This window comes from Macrobrachium rosenbergii, chromosome 58 (assembly GCF_040412425.1).
Source record: "Macrobrachium rosenbergii isolate ZJJX-2024 chromosome 58, ASM4041242v1, whole genome shotgun sequence".
In the NCBI taxonomy this organism is placed as follows: Eukaryota; Metazoa; Arthropoda; class Malacostraca; order Decapoda; family Palaemonidae; genus Macrobrachium; species Macrobrachium rosenbergii.
The window spans coordinates 233,571-247,195 of record NC_089798.1 but is presented as its reverse complement, the minus strand read 5'-3'; the positions used below and the strand labels follow the sequence as shown (position 1 = coordinate 247,195).

General features: G+C 38.0%; 1 long non-coding RNA gene across 1 annotated transcript in view; it reads left to right on the top strand.

The window, feature by feature from the left end:
- The window catches only part of LOC136837217 (uncharacterized), a 42,615-nt gene extending 29,193 nt beyond the window's left edge, over positions 1-13,422 (top strand). The window contains exons 2-3 of the long non-coding RNA XR_010852633.1: positions 7,621-7,777; positions 9,774-13,422. This is a non-coding gene — a long non-coding RNA (uncharacterized lncRNA). The remainder of the gene's footprint in view (positions 1-7,620; positions 7,778-9,773) is intronic.
- Positions 13,423-13,625: the final 203 nt, after the last annotated feature.

The window sequence follows — 13,625 nt, the reverse complement described above, 5'->3', positions numbered from 1 at the left end:
TAGGTAGCATACGAAAATTGCTTTTCGCTGGGACCATACATTGCTGCTTCAGCAACCTTGGGGACAGGGGTAACTCTGATCCTATCCCTTTTAATTGTGTTTTTATGGTTGTTGGGTCGACTACTGGAGGCAGTCTTCCCAATCCTTTGCAAACTAACGCTTTAGGTGTTGGTTAGGTGGTTAGTAATGCTCTTTTGTCCTCTTTGTATGGTCTATGATCTAGTCACATTGTGGTCACGCCCCGTTGACAGATCATCTAGAAGTCGCCAGCTATATAGGTCACTACCTCGCTGGGGTCTCTAGTAAAGCAGAAGCAGACTAGAGTGACAGTAACCACTCAGTCAGCTACGCTATCAGATAAGGAACCAAAATAATTTTACCAATAATTGGTTTTTTCCTAATTCTTGGCTGTCTCTACCCCCTCCAAAGGTGGTATTCAGCTATATATATATCTGGCAGGTAAGTCTCATGAACAAAATGATATTTTAATGATAAAATAAAGTTTGTTCATACTTACCTGGCAGATATATATATTCATATTGCCCTCCCTCCTCCCCTCAGGAGTCAGTGGCGTTAGAAAATCTGAATAGAAAATGGGAATGGTTCCTGATACCCGCCTCCCAGCGGTGGGAATGGGTACTAACCACCTGCCCGGCCACTGCGTGTGCCGCGAGTTTTGAAATTCTGTCGGACTTCGGAGAATACAGCTATATATATATCTGCCAGGTAAGTATGAACAAACTTTATTTTATCATTAAAATATCATTTTAATACCCAGTTGACCTTTCTTGTCCTCAGAAGCCCTATAGCGCCCAGAGCGCCCTATAGAGCCCAAGCTCCATTTGGTGCCAGAACTCATCTTCATATAGAGCTCCCAACACCAGCCCTCTTGCGTCTAGCGCCAGCTTACTGGTGGCTGATGCCAACCTCTCTTTAGCTTGGCACCTGTCTCTTCTAAGAACATAGTTATTTTTTTTAAAGCACAATTTCCAGTTGAAAGCCTAGCTCATGTTTTCAAGTGGCAGACACTAGTTTCTGATCATCCAGTGCCCTCTCTACAGTATCTAACCCCCTCTTATTGAGTACCATTCAACACTCTCAGGTGGACTTCTCTTTTTATCCTGTTCATCCTTTGCCTAGAGTTCCAGACAACCCAAATTGCTCCCTTCTGTGACATCAATTAGTGTCTCAAAGCACTGGCCTTTGCAGACAGGGACTGTGGTGGATGAAATTATGAGCTTTTTGAAGAAAGCTATCACCTCCACAGGGAGGTGGGAGCCTGAATTTGGTTTTTTAAGGGAGCAAGACAAATGTTTTTGTTACTCCCTCTGATACTTAGATGAAATTAGTCCTCCTGGTTTAAGTTCTTGTCAAGATTTGGAGCAAGGGTCTCTTTTATCTTAACATCAGGAGCAGGGGCTAAGAAGACAGGGGACTTGCAAGTGTTACCAGCATCAGCTGTATAATGAAAGAATCACAACTACTTTCAGAAGGCATATATGCTCGGTCCTTTTGTCCTTTAGGGATAGTTTTCTTTGGCTCCAGGCTGAAAGGAGCACCATGAACCCTTTCACTAGCGGCATCTGTTCCCAAGCCCCTGATTATCTTCAGAGCTCTAGGCACCAGCTTTTGGACATTTGATCCCGAGCTCCCAACTCCTGCTCCAGACCACTTAGCTCTTTCTATCTATACTAGGCTACCAGCACTGAATGCCTAGTTAAGTTTTTGTAAGATTTTTTTTTTAGAGCATTGTGTATGACTGCAACAGAAGTTGTTACTCCTGGTTGGGTTCAAGACCCTTTTCTATCCTATGGCCAGGCTTTTGTATACCTTGTGGATTTTGTAAGTTCCTTTAAGCATGCTTTGGCCAAGTACAGTGCCGCATATGGTTTAAGTCTGTACAAGGTGTTTTCAAGTTAATGCTGGGCATTATCGCATAGGAAGTTGATCCTGCCCTGATGGCCGTGTGTCTGTGGCTGTCAAGTATCGACAGGGTCAGCATTTAGTCCACTTAGTTATCAGCAGGTCTGCACAATGTCCTACAAGTTTGTTTGGTTTTCTTAATGAACTGCACAGTCCTGTCATCCATTCCCCAGGGCGCTTGAATGGAGTTCCTGGTTATATAGGATAGGATACTTCGTTTTCCTAACAGACTATGGAAGATATCTCAGACTTTTCTCATGAGATAGAGTCTGCCAGTTTGAGAGTTTTGGCTTCAACAACTATGGCACAAGCCTTCTCTTGAGTCTATGCACCGCTTTCTTCTGTTTTCTTTTCTGGCCATGAACTTCAGCCTGTCCCACAAGACTAGCCACAAGACTAGCAGGGACAGGGTTTCTTAGCTGGGCTCCACTGTCTCTTTCTCAAGACCTGAATTTTCAGTTGGACCTACGGTGGTAGTTGTCCAAATTTTAGTCTTTCAGAAGAGGTCCCTCATCATGAATCTAGTCTAAAACTACTTCTCACTCCTCATTCTAGTTGTGGGAGTCCACTTGGGGAACCAGGAAAATGCCAGAAGAGCCTAGACTGAGGTATTCCTTTAGACATCACCACAGTTCTTACATTTTTACTCTAACACTCGCCCCCAAACTGCACAGTCCTGTCAGCCACTCCCTGGGGTGCTTGTATGGAGTTCCTGGTTATGTAGGATGCTTCGTTTTTATGTCCACACACAGACTATGGAAGATATCTTAGACTTGTCTCACGAGACAGAGTCTGCCAGTTTGAGAGTTTTGGCTTCTACAACTATGGCACAAGCCTTCTCTCGAGTCTATGCTCTGCTTTCTTCTGTTTTCTTTTCTGGCCATGAACTTCAATCTGTCCCACAGGTCCAGGAGGGACAGGTTTTCTTAGCCAGGCTCCACTGTCTTTTTTCCAAGACCTGAATTTTCAGCTGGACCTACAGTGGTAGTTTCAAATTTTAGTCTTTCAGAAGAGGTCCCTCATCATGAGTCTAGTCTTAGACTACTACTCACTCCTCATTCTAGTTGAGGGTGCCAACTTGGGGAACCAGGAAAACGCCAGGAGATGGTAGGCTAAGGTATTCCTTTAGACATCACCACAGTTCTTATGTTTTTACTCTAACACTCACCCCCAAGTGAAGAGGATGTTTTTACTATGAATGATTGATCAAGTTTTCTCTAGTCTAACTGGAATTTCTGGCAGAGAAACTGAATGGTCAGAAACCCACCTTTACTCCCGAGTGGACCTTGATTCCCCTGATCTGTCAAGTTATTTACTATCTATGGGGCAGGCCGACCTTGACTGTCTGCCACCTTAAGGGAACCTTCTAACATGGTCAACAGACACCATTTTACGAGATTGTTCCAACTTGGACTTCAGAGCTCTTCCACTGTTCAATATGGTCAAGGAAGGGCTGGATTTTTTCAGACTCATCAAAATGTTACTATGTCCCTTGTATCCCCGTTCTAAATTGCAATTATGGTTATCGATTTGCTGTGATGGATTGATGGACTATCCTAGGATCCTTCCACCTTTTGTACCTTCCTGAACAATCTCACTTCAAGAGACACCATCAAGGGTGGTACGCTCTTACGTGGACAGTCTTTGGGTTGTCCGGGTGTTTATAAAGGAGATACTTTTTTTTCAGATGTGCTACAAAAGACATTTGAGAGATGGGAAAGGGGATCGAACTAAGTCTGACTCAATAACGAGGTTTGCTCATTTATCCTGGGATTTTTTTTACCGAGAAACAAGGACCCTTCCATGACCTAGATCTCTCTCTCTCTCTCTCTCTCTCTCTCTCTCTCTCTCAAGAATTTAACAGTAGAGAAAACAGTCTTGACAGCTAGGGATTATACCCAGGAGCACTCATTAGTATGGGTTTTTTCCTCTCCTGGCTTTCCCCTCTCCTGATGCCAGTTACAGCCAGGTGCCAGCTCTAACCAAAGCTCTTAGGAATGCCCTCCAGCTCACACAAGTTTCGTAGTTAGATGGCAGCCAGCTTTACTGGCCTTGCTTACAGCCTGGTGCCAGCCATTCTCTGAGCACCCAGGAGCTCACTAACTTTGAGGAAGAATAGAGAGCTTCTTGTACAGTTGGAGCATTCCAGCATTTCCTGGGAGGAAGTGGAAATTTGAAGCCATTCTTTTCTATAGTATGATGGCCAGAGCTCATGCCATCCTCTGACTAAAACTTCTGGCTCCAACCACAGCCTGGTGGCAGTTCGTTCTCTGAGCACCTAACAGTGCTCACCAAATCTGAGGATGAATAGAGACACCTCTGTCCAGCTGAGATGTTCAGGTATTACCTGAAAAGAATCTGTAGTTCAGAGGCTATCCATAACCTAAGGTGTTATGGCTAGGTCTTGTCTTGTCCCTGTTTAGAACATCTGGTCCTTGATACAGTACTATGGACTTTATTTTCTGAGATACTCTCAGGTTTAGGGGAGATACTCTCAGGTTTAGGGGAGCATTTCCCTTCTTTTTAATTGAAAGCTAAAGAAGCCAGAAAAGTTTTTTCCTCTTTAACTTTCAGGGTCCACTTGTCCTTTATGTCAATTCTACAATTGTCCTACGGGAAAGTGTTAAATATTTGGCAGTACCTTGCAATTATCAGTAACTGGCATGAGACTGTGGAAGGAAGCATAGGATTTTCTCACACTATCTCTTCACCTTCTAGTGAGGTATAGAGTTTTTAGGAGCCAAGAAGTACAAAGTACCTGGAGCACCCACCACTCTTAGTGGATGGGTTTTGGTGTTATTTCATTGTAGGTGACAGTGTGTTGCCAGCCACATGGCTGATGTTTTTGTTAACAGTTTTCAATGTGGTTTTTTCATACCCATTGTTGTGGTGTTTTAATAAGTTAACTGTATTGTATAAATCTGGTAGACTTGATTGTGGTAACTATAGAGTATTAGTGTGATGAACACATTGGCAAAATTATATGATATGCTTCTTTTAAACAGACTTACTATGTGGGCTAATATAGACAAGTGCCAAGCAGGTTCTCAAAAAGGCCAATGGGTGCATTGAGCAGATTATGACTCTAAGGATGCTGTGTGATTATGCCAAGTACAAGAAAGTTACATTGTATGTCATGTTTATAGACTTTAGTAAAGCCTATGACAGAGTACCGCGTGATAAGTTGGTAAATGTCTTGAAAAAGCTTGGCTGTGGTAGGAATATGGTGAATGCGATTAAGGCTATGTATTCATGTACAAAGAATGTTTTGAACAGTGCTATTGTGTCTGCAACCGTGGGTGTGCTGGCAAGGCTCACCCTCAAGCTGTTTTATTTACGATATATGTTGATCAAATGGTTAAAAAGTTGAAAAAGAGATAGGTGAGGATGGATTTTTTATCTACTCTGCACGCACTGTTATTGATGGACGATACAGTATTAATTGCTACCTCAAGGGATATGTGCGCAGTGAAACTAAAAGTTGTATTGGAGTACTGTGTCGAATATGGGATGGCCATTAACAGTAAAAGACCAAATTCTTTGTTATTGGTGGTGATGGACAGGACAGACCATTCCACGTGAAAGATCATGAAATTTTATTCTCTGATAGATATAAGTATTTGGGGCATGGTTCACTGTACAGCGCACTGCAATGACTCTGTGGTGAAACAACACGAAGCCGCAGGGAGAAGCAACTGTAAATAAATTTGCCTTATTTTTGTGCCGCAAACACCGACATGCCATATTATTATAGAAGAAAGTCTTTGAGGCGGCAGTTATGAGCTCATTATTGTATAGTTGTGAAACTTGGCTTTCAAAAGATTCAAAAATACTTACTAAGCAATATAACAAGGCTATAAGATGTCTGTTAGGGGTTAGACACAATACTAGTATAGAACTGTGTTTAGTAGAATCAGGATATACCCATTAAAAGTTTGTTATCATTAGAAAACTGGTCACTTTCTTGAACTCAAAGCTTAGGGACCCTAATCCAGAAAGCCCTTTAGTATAGTGTATCAACTATGTCATCAAGCCAATACACCAGGCTATCGGTTTTATCAAATGCAATGAAGCTAATGTGAATATCAACCCACTGGACCAACTTAGAAATAGCATTAGAAATAGACCTATTGAAGCTACAAAATTTGAAACGTACAAAACGCAGTTAAATCCATCGCTTGCGGTTCGTCCAGTGTATGCAGATAGAATATTTGTTGAAGATTATAATGACTGCGACAGTCGTTCACCAGACTTTGATGTCTCATTCTCTTAAAGTCGAGTCTGGGAGATGGAGCAGAATCCCCACCAGAAAGACGATTGTGGTACTATTGATAGTGCAAAACGAAAACATGTGATGCTAAAATGTAATCTAGCAGCTCATTTAAGAAATAGATATCATATGCTAACCTTTACAAGTTTGACTGAATTACAGTGATAAATGCGCTGGAAGTATGTGATTATATTTACAATGTTTTGAAATTGTATATGTAGATAACAGCATAAAGGGCTCTGTTTGTTTATTTATTATAGAATCAGTAATTTATGTTTGGGTTTTCTTTTGACTGCAGAGTATGCAGTTATATAAGATCGGTACAGTTTTGTATAAGTTTATGTATACTGTATATTTTTGATAACTGTCAAAATATTGTATGTTCTTTGCAGTCAGTAAAAATCTAAATCTCTAAAATCTATCTGGTTGTTTTTTACATTAGTACAGCACCCAGGGCAAGGGCACCTTTTAAAGTTTTGCTCCTTAGATACATAACTTTCACTGGTGCTTTGGTAGCCATCGGAGTACTCCCTCACTACAAAACTCCCACTTAAATAGAGGCAACCCTTGGCTTTACCACCAAGCCACTACAGGTTAAGGTGAGCAACAACCAGATGCAGTTCTCTGCTGCAGGCTCTCTTAACTGATAAAGAACTACAAGCATTGTACTCAATACTATTATAGCGACTCTACTTCCATTTATTCATTACATGACTGAATGTTCTGGAGTAGAATATGTCCATATATCCCACCTCCTGTCAGTGTGAAATCAGCTAAGTAACTACTAGGTATGTTACTTATATAAAAATGACATTTTTATGATAAAATAATTGTATGTATACTTAGCTAATAATTACGGATGAAGCCCTCCTTCTTCCCCGCTTATGGACATAAGGCTTAAACAGAATGAGGTTGCCTGCTATTAGTTCTTGGTATTCCCGTTATCGGCGGGACCCCTGTACTAAGTGAAGTATTACCCACGGATTTTTTTTTCAAGCTGCCGGGGCAAGAAATTGTTAGCTAAGTAATTACTGGGTAAGTATATATAAAACTGTATTTTATCATAAAAATGTCATTTTCATATTCATTTCGGGGTCATTGAGCTTCTTCCTCCAAATATTAGACATTTTAAAGTTGCTATACTTTGCTATAATCTTAGTTTACTCCTAAACTCTGGTCATTAACATTGTTGCCCTCAAAGATAATTTTGAACGTAATTTCAGCATGAAAAAAGAATGTTTATATGCTAAGTTTAGTACATTAAGGTATTTCACATTGTGTAAAGGAAATAAAATGTTATGCGTTAGAACAGGCTATTGCTTAAGCCTTCTCATATTTATGTCTCAGATTGGTTGAATTTGTTGGTGAACAGTTTTTAGAACTTCTGTAACATAAATACCTGAATTTTTTCTTCCACATATTTTTAGGTACCTGCTCATATAAACCAATGGCCAGAGGTGGAAATTTAAAAACTAAGAATAAGCAGAGGAAATGGAATTACAGGAACGTCAGTGGGAGAGGAAGAACAGAAGCAACATTATATCGAGCAACTAGTACAACAACTGTTGGACTTGCCTTTCATAAGTATAAAGCTATGCTAAAGAGGTTTTGTTTTCAAATTAGTTTATGAAAATTCAAATGCCACTTACATTACAAAATGGATAATGATTTGGTATTCATGGGTAACTCGTTAGAAACTGGAATATAGAGTAGTGTTTTATATAATAATATCTCTAATAATCCTTCTAAGATTGGAATAATTCAAATCACACTCAGTAGTCTGACCTTTACGATGGAAAAGTAATTTTCCATCATAAATTTAAATGTGCAATGTCAGAGTAAATCACTCGAGTTGTTACTGACTTTGACTTATGCTGTCTCGGTATAGAAACTCATTACCTGTAGTAAGTAATTTTTTATAGGACAGGATAAGAAAGAATAACATGATTAGAGAGGTCCCATTTAAACAAAAAACTGCTTTCCCAATACTTCTTGAATTGTTAACTTTTTTTTATCTTGTTGAATAACTGCAGTGTTGCTGAATATTCATAGAATTCTGTTCAAAATATGGTAATTTCTGGTATTCGTAATCCAGGATAGTTGGGTACAGTAAAACCTGTGTATAACAATAGGGGTCGGGGCTAGGTTGTGATATGTAAACGTTTGTTATATGTCCAACATTGTCTTAATTTCACCCATATTAACCCGTTTTTCACCAAAGTTGTAAAAATCATATCACATAGCATAGCTCCTCTTCAGTAATTATTAATTCTGTACTGTAAATAGGTGAATTTCCTGAAAATTTGCCCAGTTCATTCCCCTATAACAAATCTGGTGTTTCCTCAAAGAAATCATATGCTCTCTCTCTCTCTCTCTCTCTCTCTCTCTCTCTCTCTCTCTCTCTCTCTCTCTCTCTCTCTCATACTAAACACAGTACTATATCAGACTGATGAAGAGTTAGAGAATTTATTTCTGGTGATAGAAATTCATCAGATTCCACAATAAGCTGTAGATCCCGTTGCTTAACCAGTTGGTTCTTAGCCACGTAAAATAAAACTAGGAGAGTTAATCAGCTCAGTGGTCTGGTAAGGTATACTTACTTACTTACTATATCAGAGGCCTTATGAAACGAGATGGTGTACTTATGACTCCCCATTCTAATATTATAAGTTGCCATTTCTCTTGCATGGATAGCGATGCATGGATAGTGATGCCTCATAGTTATAGCAAGAAAGATAAAAGTCGAGAATGTAGAGTATCGATAATTCAGTCCAGGGTGTTTTATGCAGGATATAGTTCCGGGGTCTTTTAGCAATAAGAGAAGCAGAAATTTTACTGTCCTAGTAAGATATTGTATGGTGTTCATTAGTAATTTTTTCAGCGAATTTGCACTTTCCTATTTAAATAAAAAATATATATATTTTTAGAATTGCATTTGAAAGAGAAGCTTTTCTTATTTACTAAAGATAATTTTCTATCAGTCTTGAAAAGTTTCATTCAGCCATTGAGAATCTCATATATATTGCAGTATAACGGTTCATTTTAGAAAAAAGTCCTTATGAATTTTATTAATGCCGTGCTTTCTAATGAGAATCAAAGATTTTAAGTAAATAATTATATGATGGTTTAGTGTTCGTCACAGCATCTCATTTACAGTACTCTGGATATTCCAGCAACGTGCCACATCGGTAATATCTACAGCATGCCCTTATTACAATCATGTTTAGTGATAAAAGGCGCAAAATTTTTCTTACCTACACAATTGGATTCCGTATTTTATATTAGCTGATGGAAGCGGACATATTTTGAACAACAACTTCCTTGTGTTGTAGAGAATCTTAGCAGTCTTATTTTCAGCAAGAGATGATTCATTTTTTAAAACTAAATAAATAAGTAACTGAAGCCTGTATCCCCATGGACTTAATATTGAACAGCTTAAAGAGTACTTGAAGAAGTTACTTTTTTTCCAGCAAACAAATCTTTACCAAAAATTTAAAGTGCTTTTATTGGTGTTCACTCAATTTCAGTGTCTATCACAAAGTACAGTATTAAGTGTTTAAATCATAAATTTTTCTTTCAGCTGAAAGTTGGCCACTAGCTTGAAGGAGCAAATGTATAGCTGTAGCTTTCAAGGAGATGTGGATTATGGAAAAAGAATGTTTAAACTTCTAACCTGCAATGCAGGGGTATGAAAATCTGTAGCTTCAATATTTGGAATTCATCTACATTAAGGTTTTTAAGAGTATGAGTCTTAGCTTTAAAATTTCTCATGAAGTGTTCATAGTAAGGTTTCAGTTACGGTACTTTGATGTTGGTTAATCAATCAGATATAAAGTTAGTTCTTTAAGATAACACTACCTAATTAGTTTTTTGTTAGTTGTACAGTATTTAAAATCTTATAATTTTTTTGTGGTGTTAATTGAATAATTTCTTCTATGCAGAATATTGTCATATCACTTTCATAAACATTACCATCAGTTTTCCATTTGATATGTTCAACAAGAACCTTGCATATTTTTACTGAATCGTTATAATCACAACTTGATGTATCTTTAAACTATCACTTGACCGAAGTTGGTCAACTTTTCATGTTTAGTAATTTTGGGTCATACCTTTTACTGAAGACCCATTTATTAAATTTCATTCTCATCAGCGTATTGCTGTTAATGTTTGCACAGAAATTCGGCCAAAACTGTGAGAAACAACAATTTTATGAGCTATAGAGTAAGCTTGTATTATATTCTGTTATTGGTTGGATTCTTTGAATTTTTGGCAAGTCTAAGTCTGCCATTCTCGGAATCACCACTATGATGACAAATCAAGGTGTATAGGTTTTGTATTACAAGTAAATTTAAGGCTTTAGTTATTGCTCAGTATTTGTAATATGTCGTAGCGAAAGCCAGTTCATAAATCTGAAAAAAAAAAAATAGCTGTCATTTTAGGTGGTAGTTTTAAAAAATAAGTCTTAAATTCAGTGAAACTGAAGTGTTCCTGACAAGGAAATCTATAGGAAACCATCAATGTTGAAGAAATAGGGTCATAAAAAGTACTTGATGGGATGAAATACAAGATAACAAAAGTGTAACCTTATCAAAAGTCATGTTTGGATTTTAAGTTAGCTCTTTACATGTCACATTTATTAATATATATCTGTGTCTAAGATCTAAATTCATAATTAAGGGGGTGTAAGGTCATGATTTGTTTACAGGATGTTTTCTTCATGGTAATTCTTTGAAAAGTCGTCTTGGTAATATTTGCATATTTTGGTTTTTTATAGTGCAAGCTTCCTTTGCCGTAGCTTTAGCATTTTATGCTGATGCTGCAATGTTTTGATTATGCTTTCACTAAATTCTTCTATCATATGGATACATATTGGTCGGTACCCTTTGTCTTAAATCAGAATTTGTGCGCCTTGTGAACTGAAGCCCTTTGATAATCGTCATACTTAAAATCAGTAGTTTCTTGCATGCTATTTTTTTTTAAGTACCTACTTTTAGCAACTATAGCCTAGTTCACGTTTCTTGATGTTCTCGGTGAGCGTCCAGCCGTTGTCAACCTGGATTACTTGTGATACTTGTTTAATATAATCAGTGGTTGGGTTGCACCTTCTCTGTTCCCTTTTGTCACTGAACTTGTTAGAAAGTTAGACCTTCTAAACTGCTGATCTAAAAGTGGTTACTTTCACAGTGTGGAGAAAATCAGTATTCATCAAAATCTCTCTCTTGTTCTCATTCATTCCTGCGTTTGTGGAGAAGACTTAAAATCCATCAGTTCCCGATGTGAGATTCGAGACTTCCAGTATCTTTCCTTTGTGGCTTTATAGGAGGTGAATACAACAAGATGCTATTTTGTCAAGTACACGAACTCACAGCCAACGATTGTATATTAGGAAAATGAGCCACAGGAAAGAAGCATCCAAAAATACGGTCTCACTCTATTTGGGGAGGTCATCAAGTTTTGTGCATGAGTCTTCTGGCAAGGATGACTGCTCCATACCTAGGTAACAAATCAGGGTATTGTTCCATCATTAGAATTTAGGACGATCTACTCGGTGTCAGATAATGAGGTCAGGTTTTTAATGTACATGTACTTGCACTTAAGGGGTGTCGCCTACAAGTCGTTAGGATCTGTTGTAGCTGCTCGACAGAACATCAACTTGCCTGAAGGGTTTTGATGGTGAAAGGTCAGATGAGAGGAAGATGACGTATTCTTTCCCTCCTATCTCCTGTCCAGTCACTCACCTGCCATTAGTTGACTGCCTTGCTACAAAGCTTCAACAACTGAACAAGCTTTTGCTCAAGCTTGCAGATCTGTATATCTGAGGAAAATGTAAATTACATGAAATTTGCAAGTTTTCAGGAGAGGTATTTTTATAGTTCTTGGAATTTTGGAAAACTTTCGGTTTACAAGGGTTTTCAGGAGTTTCATTACTTTACAAAGTATTTCGGGCCACTCTGTGGCTTATGGAGTTTTTTTGGGGATGCCTTGGTTTTATGGGCTTCAGGGGCGCTCGTTAGTTTATGGAGTGGCGAGTTTTTCTATCAAAACTTGGTTCATGAAAATTTTATAACACTCCTAGGTTTCCAGATTCTTTTTTCTTGGAATGCTTGGGTTTATGGAGTTAAAAACACTCCTTGGTTTGTGGATTCATTCATGGCACTCTTGGTTTCCAGAGTTGTTCAGGAGACTTCTTGGTTTTTGGAGTTTACAAAGTCCTTCTGGGCAGTCTTTGATTTATGGGTTTCCTTAGGGCACTACATGATTTACCTAGACTTGTTTAGGGCATTCTTTGTTTCATCTGGTTATGTGGGGCACTTTGTGCTTTAAAGAGTTTCAGGGCACTCCTTAGATATGGATTGTCTGGGCATCCCTTGATTTATGGAGTTATTCGGCCCGTTCTCTGATTTGCAGAGTTGTGCAGTGCACTTCTTGGTTAATAGAATTATTTGGGTAAGCCCTGATTTATACTACTTTGAGGAGTGATCTGTGGGACTCTTTGGTGTATGGAATTATTTGCGGCACTCCTTGGTTTATGAAGTTACAGTAGTCAAAGTATCCTTTGGATCTTGGAATAATTCACAGTTCTCCTTAAAGATTTTTGTTGCACTCCATTGTTAATTATATATTCAGAGCAATTCTTGGTTTGCGAAAGCTAATGACTTTTCTGGATTTATTGAGTTATTTAGGACAAACTTTGGTTAACAGTGGTAGCCAAGGCTTTCTTTTATGGAGTTGTTTTAGGGGCACTCCTTCATTGAAAGAGATATTCATACCTCTAGTACTTAGTTTGCAAGTTTTCGGAACACTTCTGTTTCTCAGAGAATAATCCATGGTTTTCAATCTCTGAAATAGATTTTGACTCGCGGAGCAAGTGAATTTTTCTTCACATGCCTTTGGAAGCTATTCAGTTTTTACTTATGGATTAGAAGTACCTTAAACTCACTGTGGTAATGTGTATGTATGAGGAACCGTGAAAATAAATCATAGGGTATTGCTATGTAGATTAAATGTTCATAGCCAAAAGCTTGGAAACTGATGAGAATGAGGTTTATGTTAGCGTAGGTAACATTATTGTAAAAATGTTTGGCATTTAAAAGAGAACTTCTGTAATTTAGACTTCAAGGTATATAGTTCTTGTATCCCTCAGATTTTCTTTCGTAATTTCATCTATAAAACTGAATGTGAAACAATATCCACTACGAGTGAATTTTGGATTGCTGCTATCCCTTTTGAATTTTGAATTCTAGAAACAGCAACATAATATGATTCCCTTTGTATTGTGAATTCATTCAAGGATACTAACGTAGCATACTCCATTTTTTTGAAGATATATGCTCAGTATTTTCTAATTAGTATTTCATTTTTTTAAGGATAACATCTATATCAGTTCCCTTTTGTATTTTTATAAAGTCATGCTATAAATTTTTCTAAT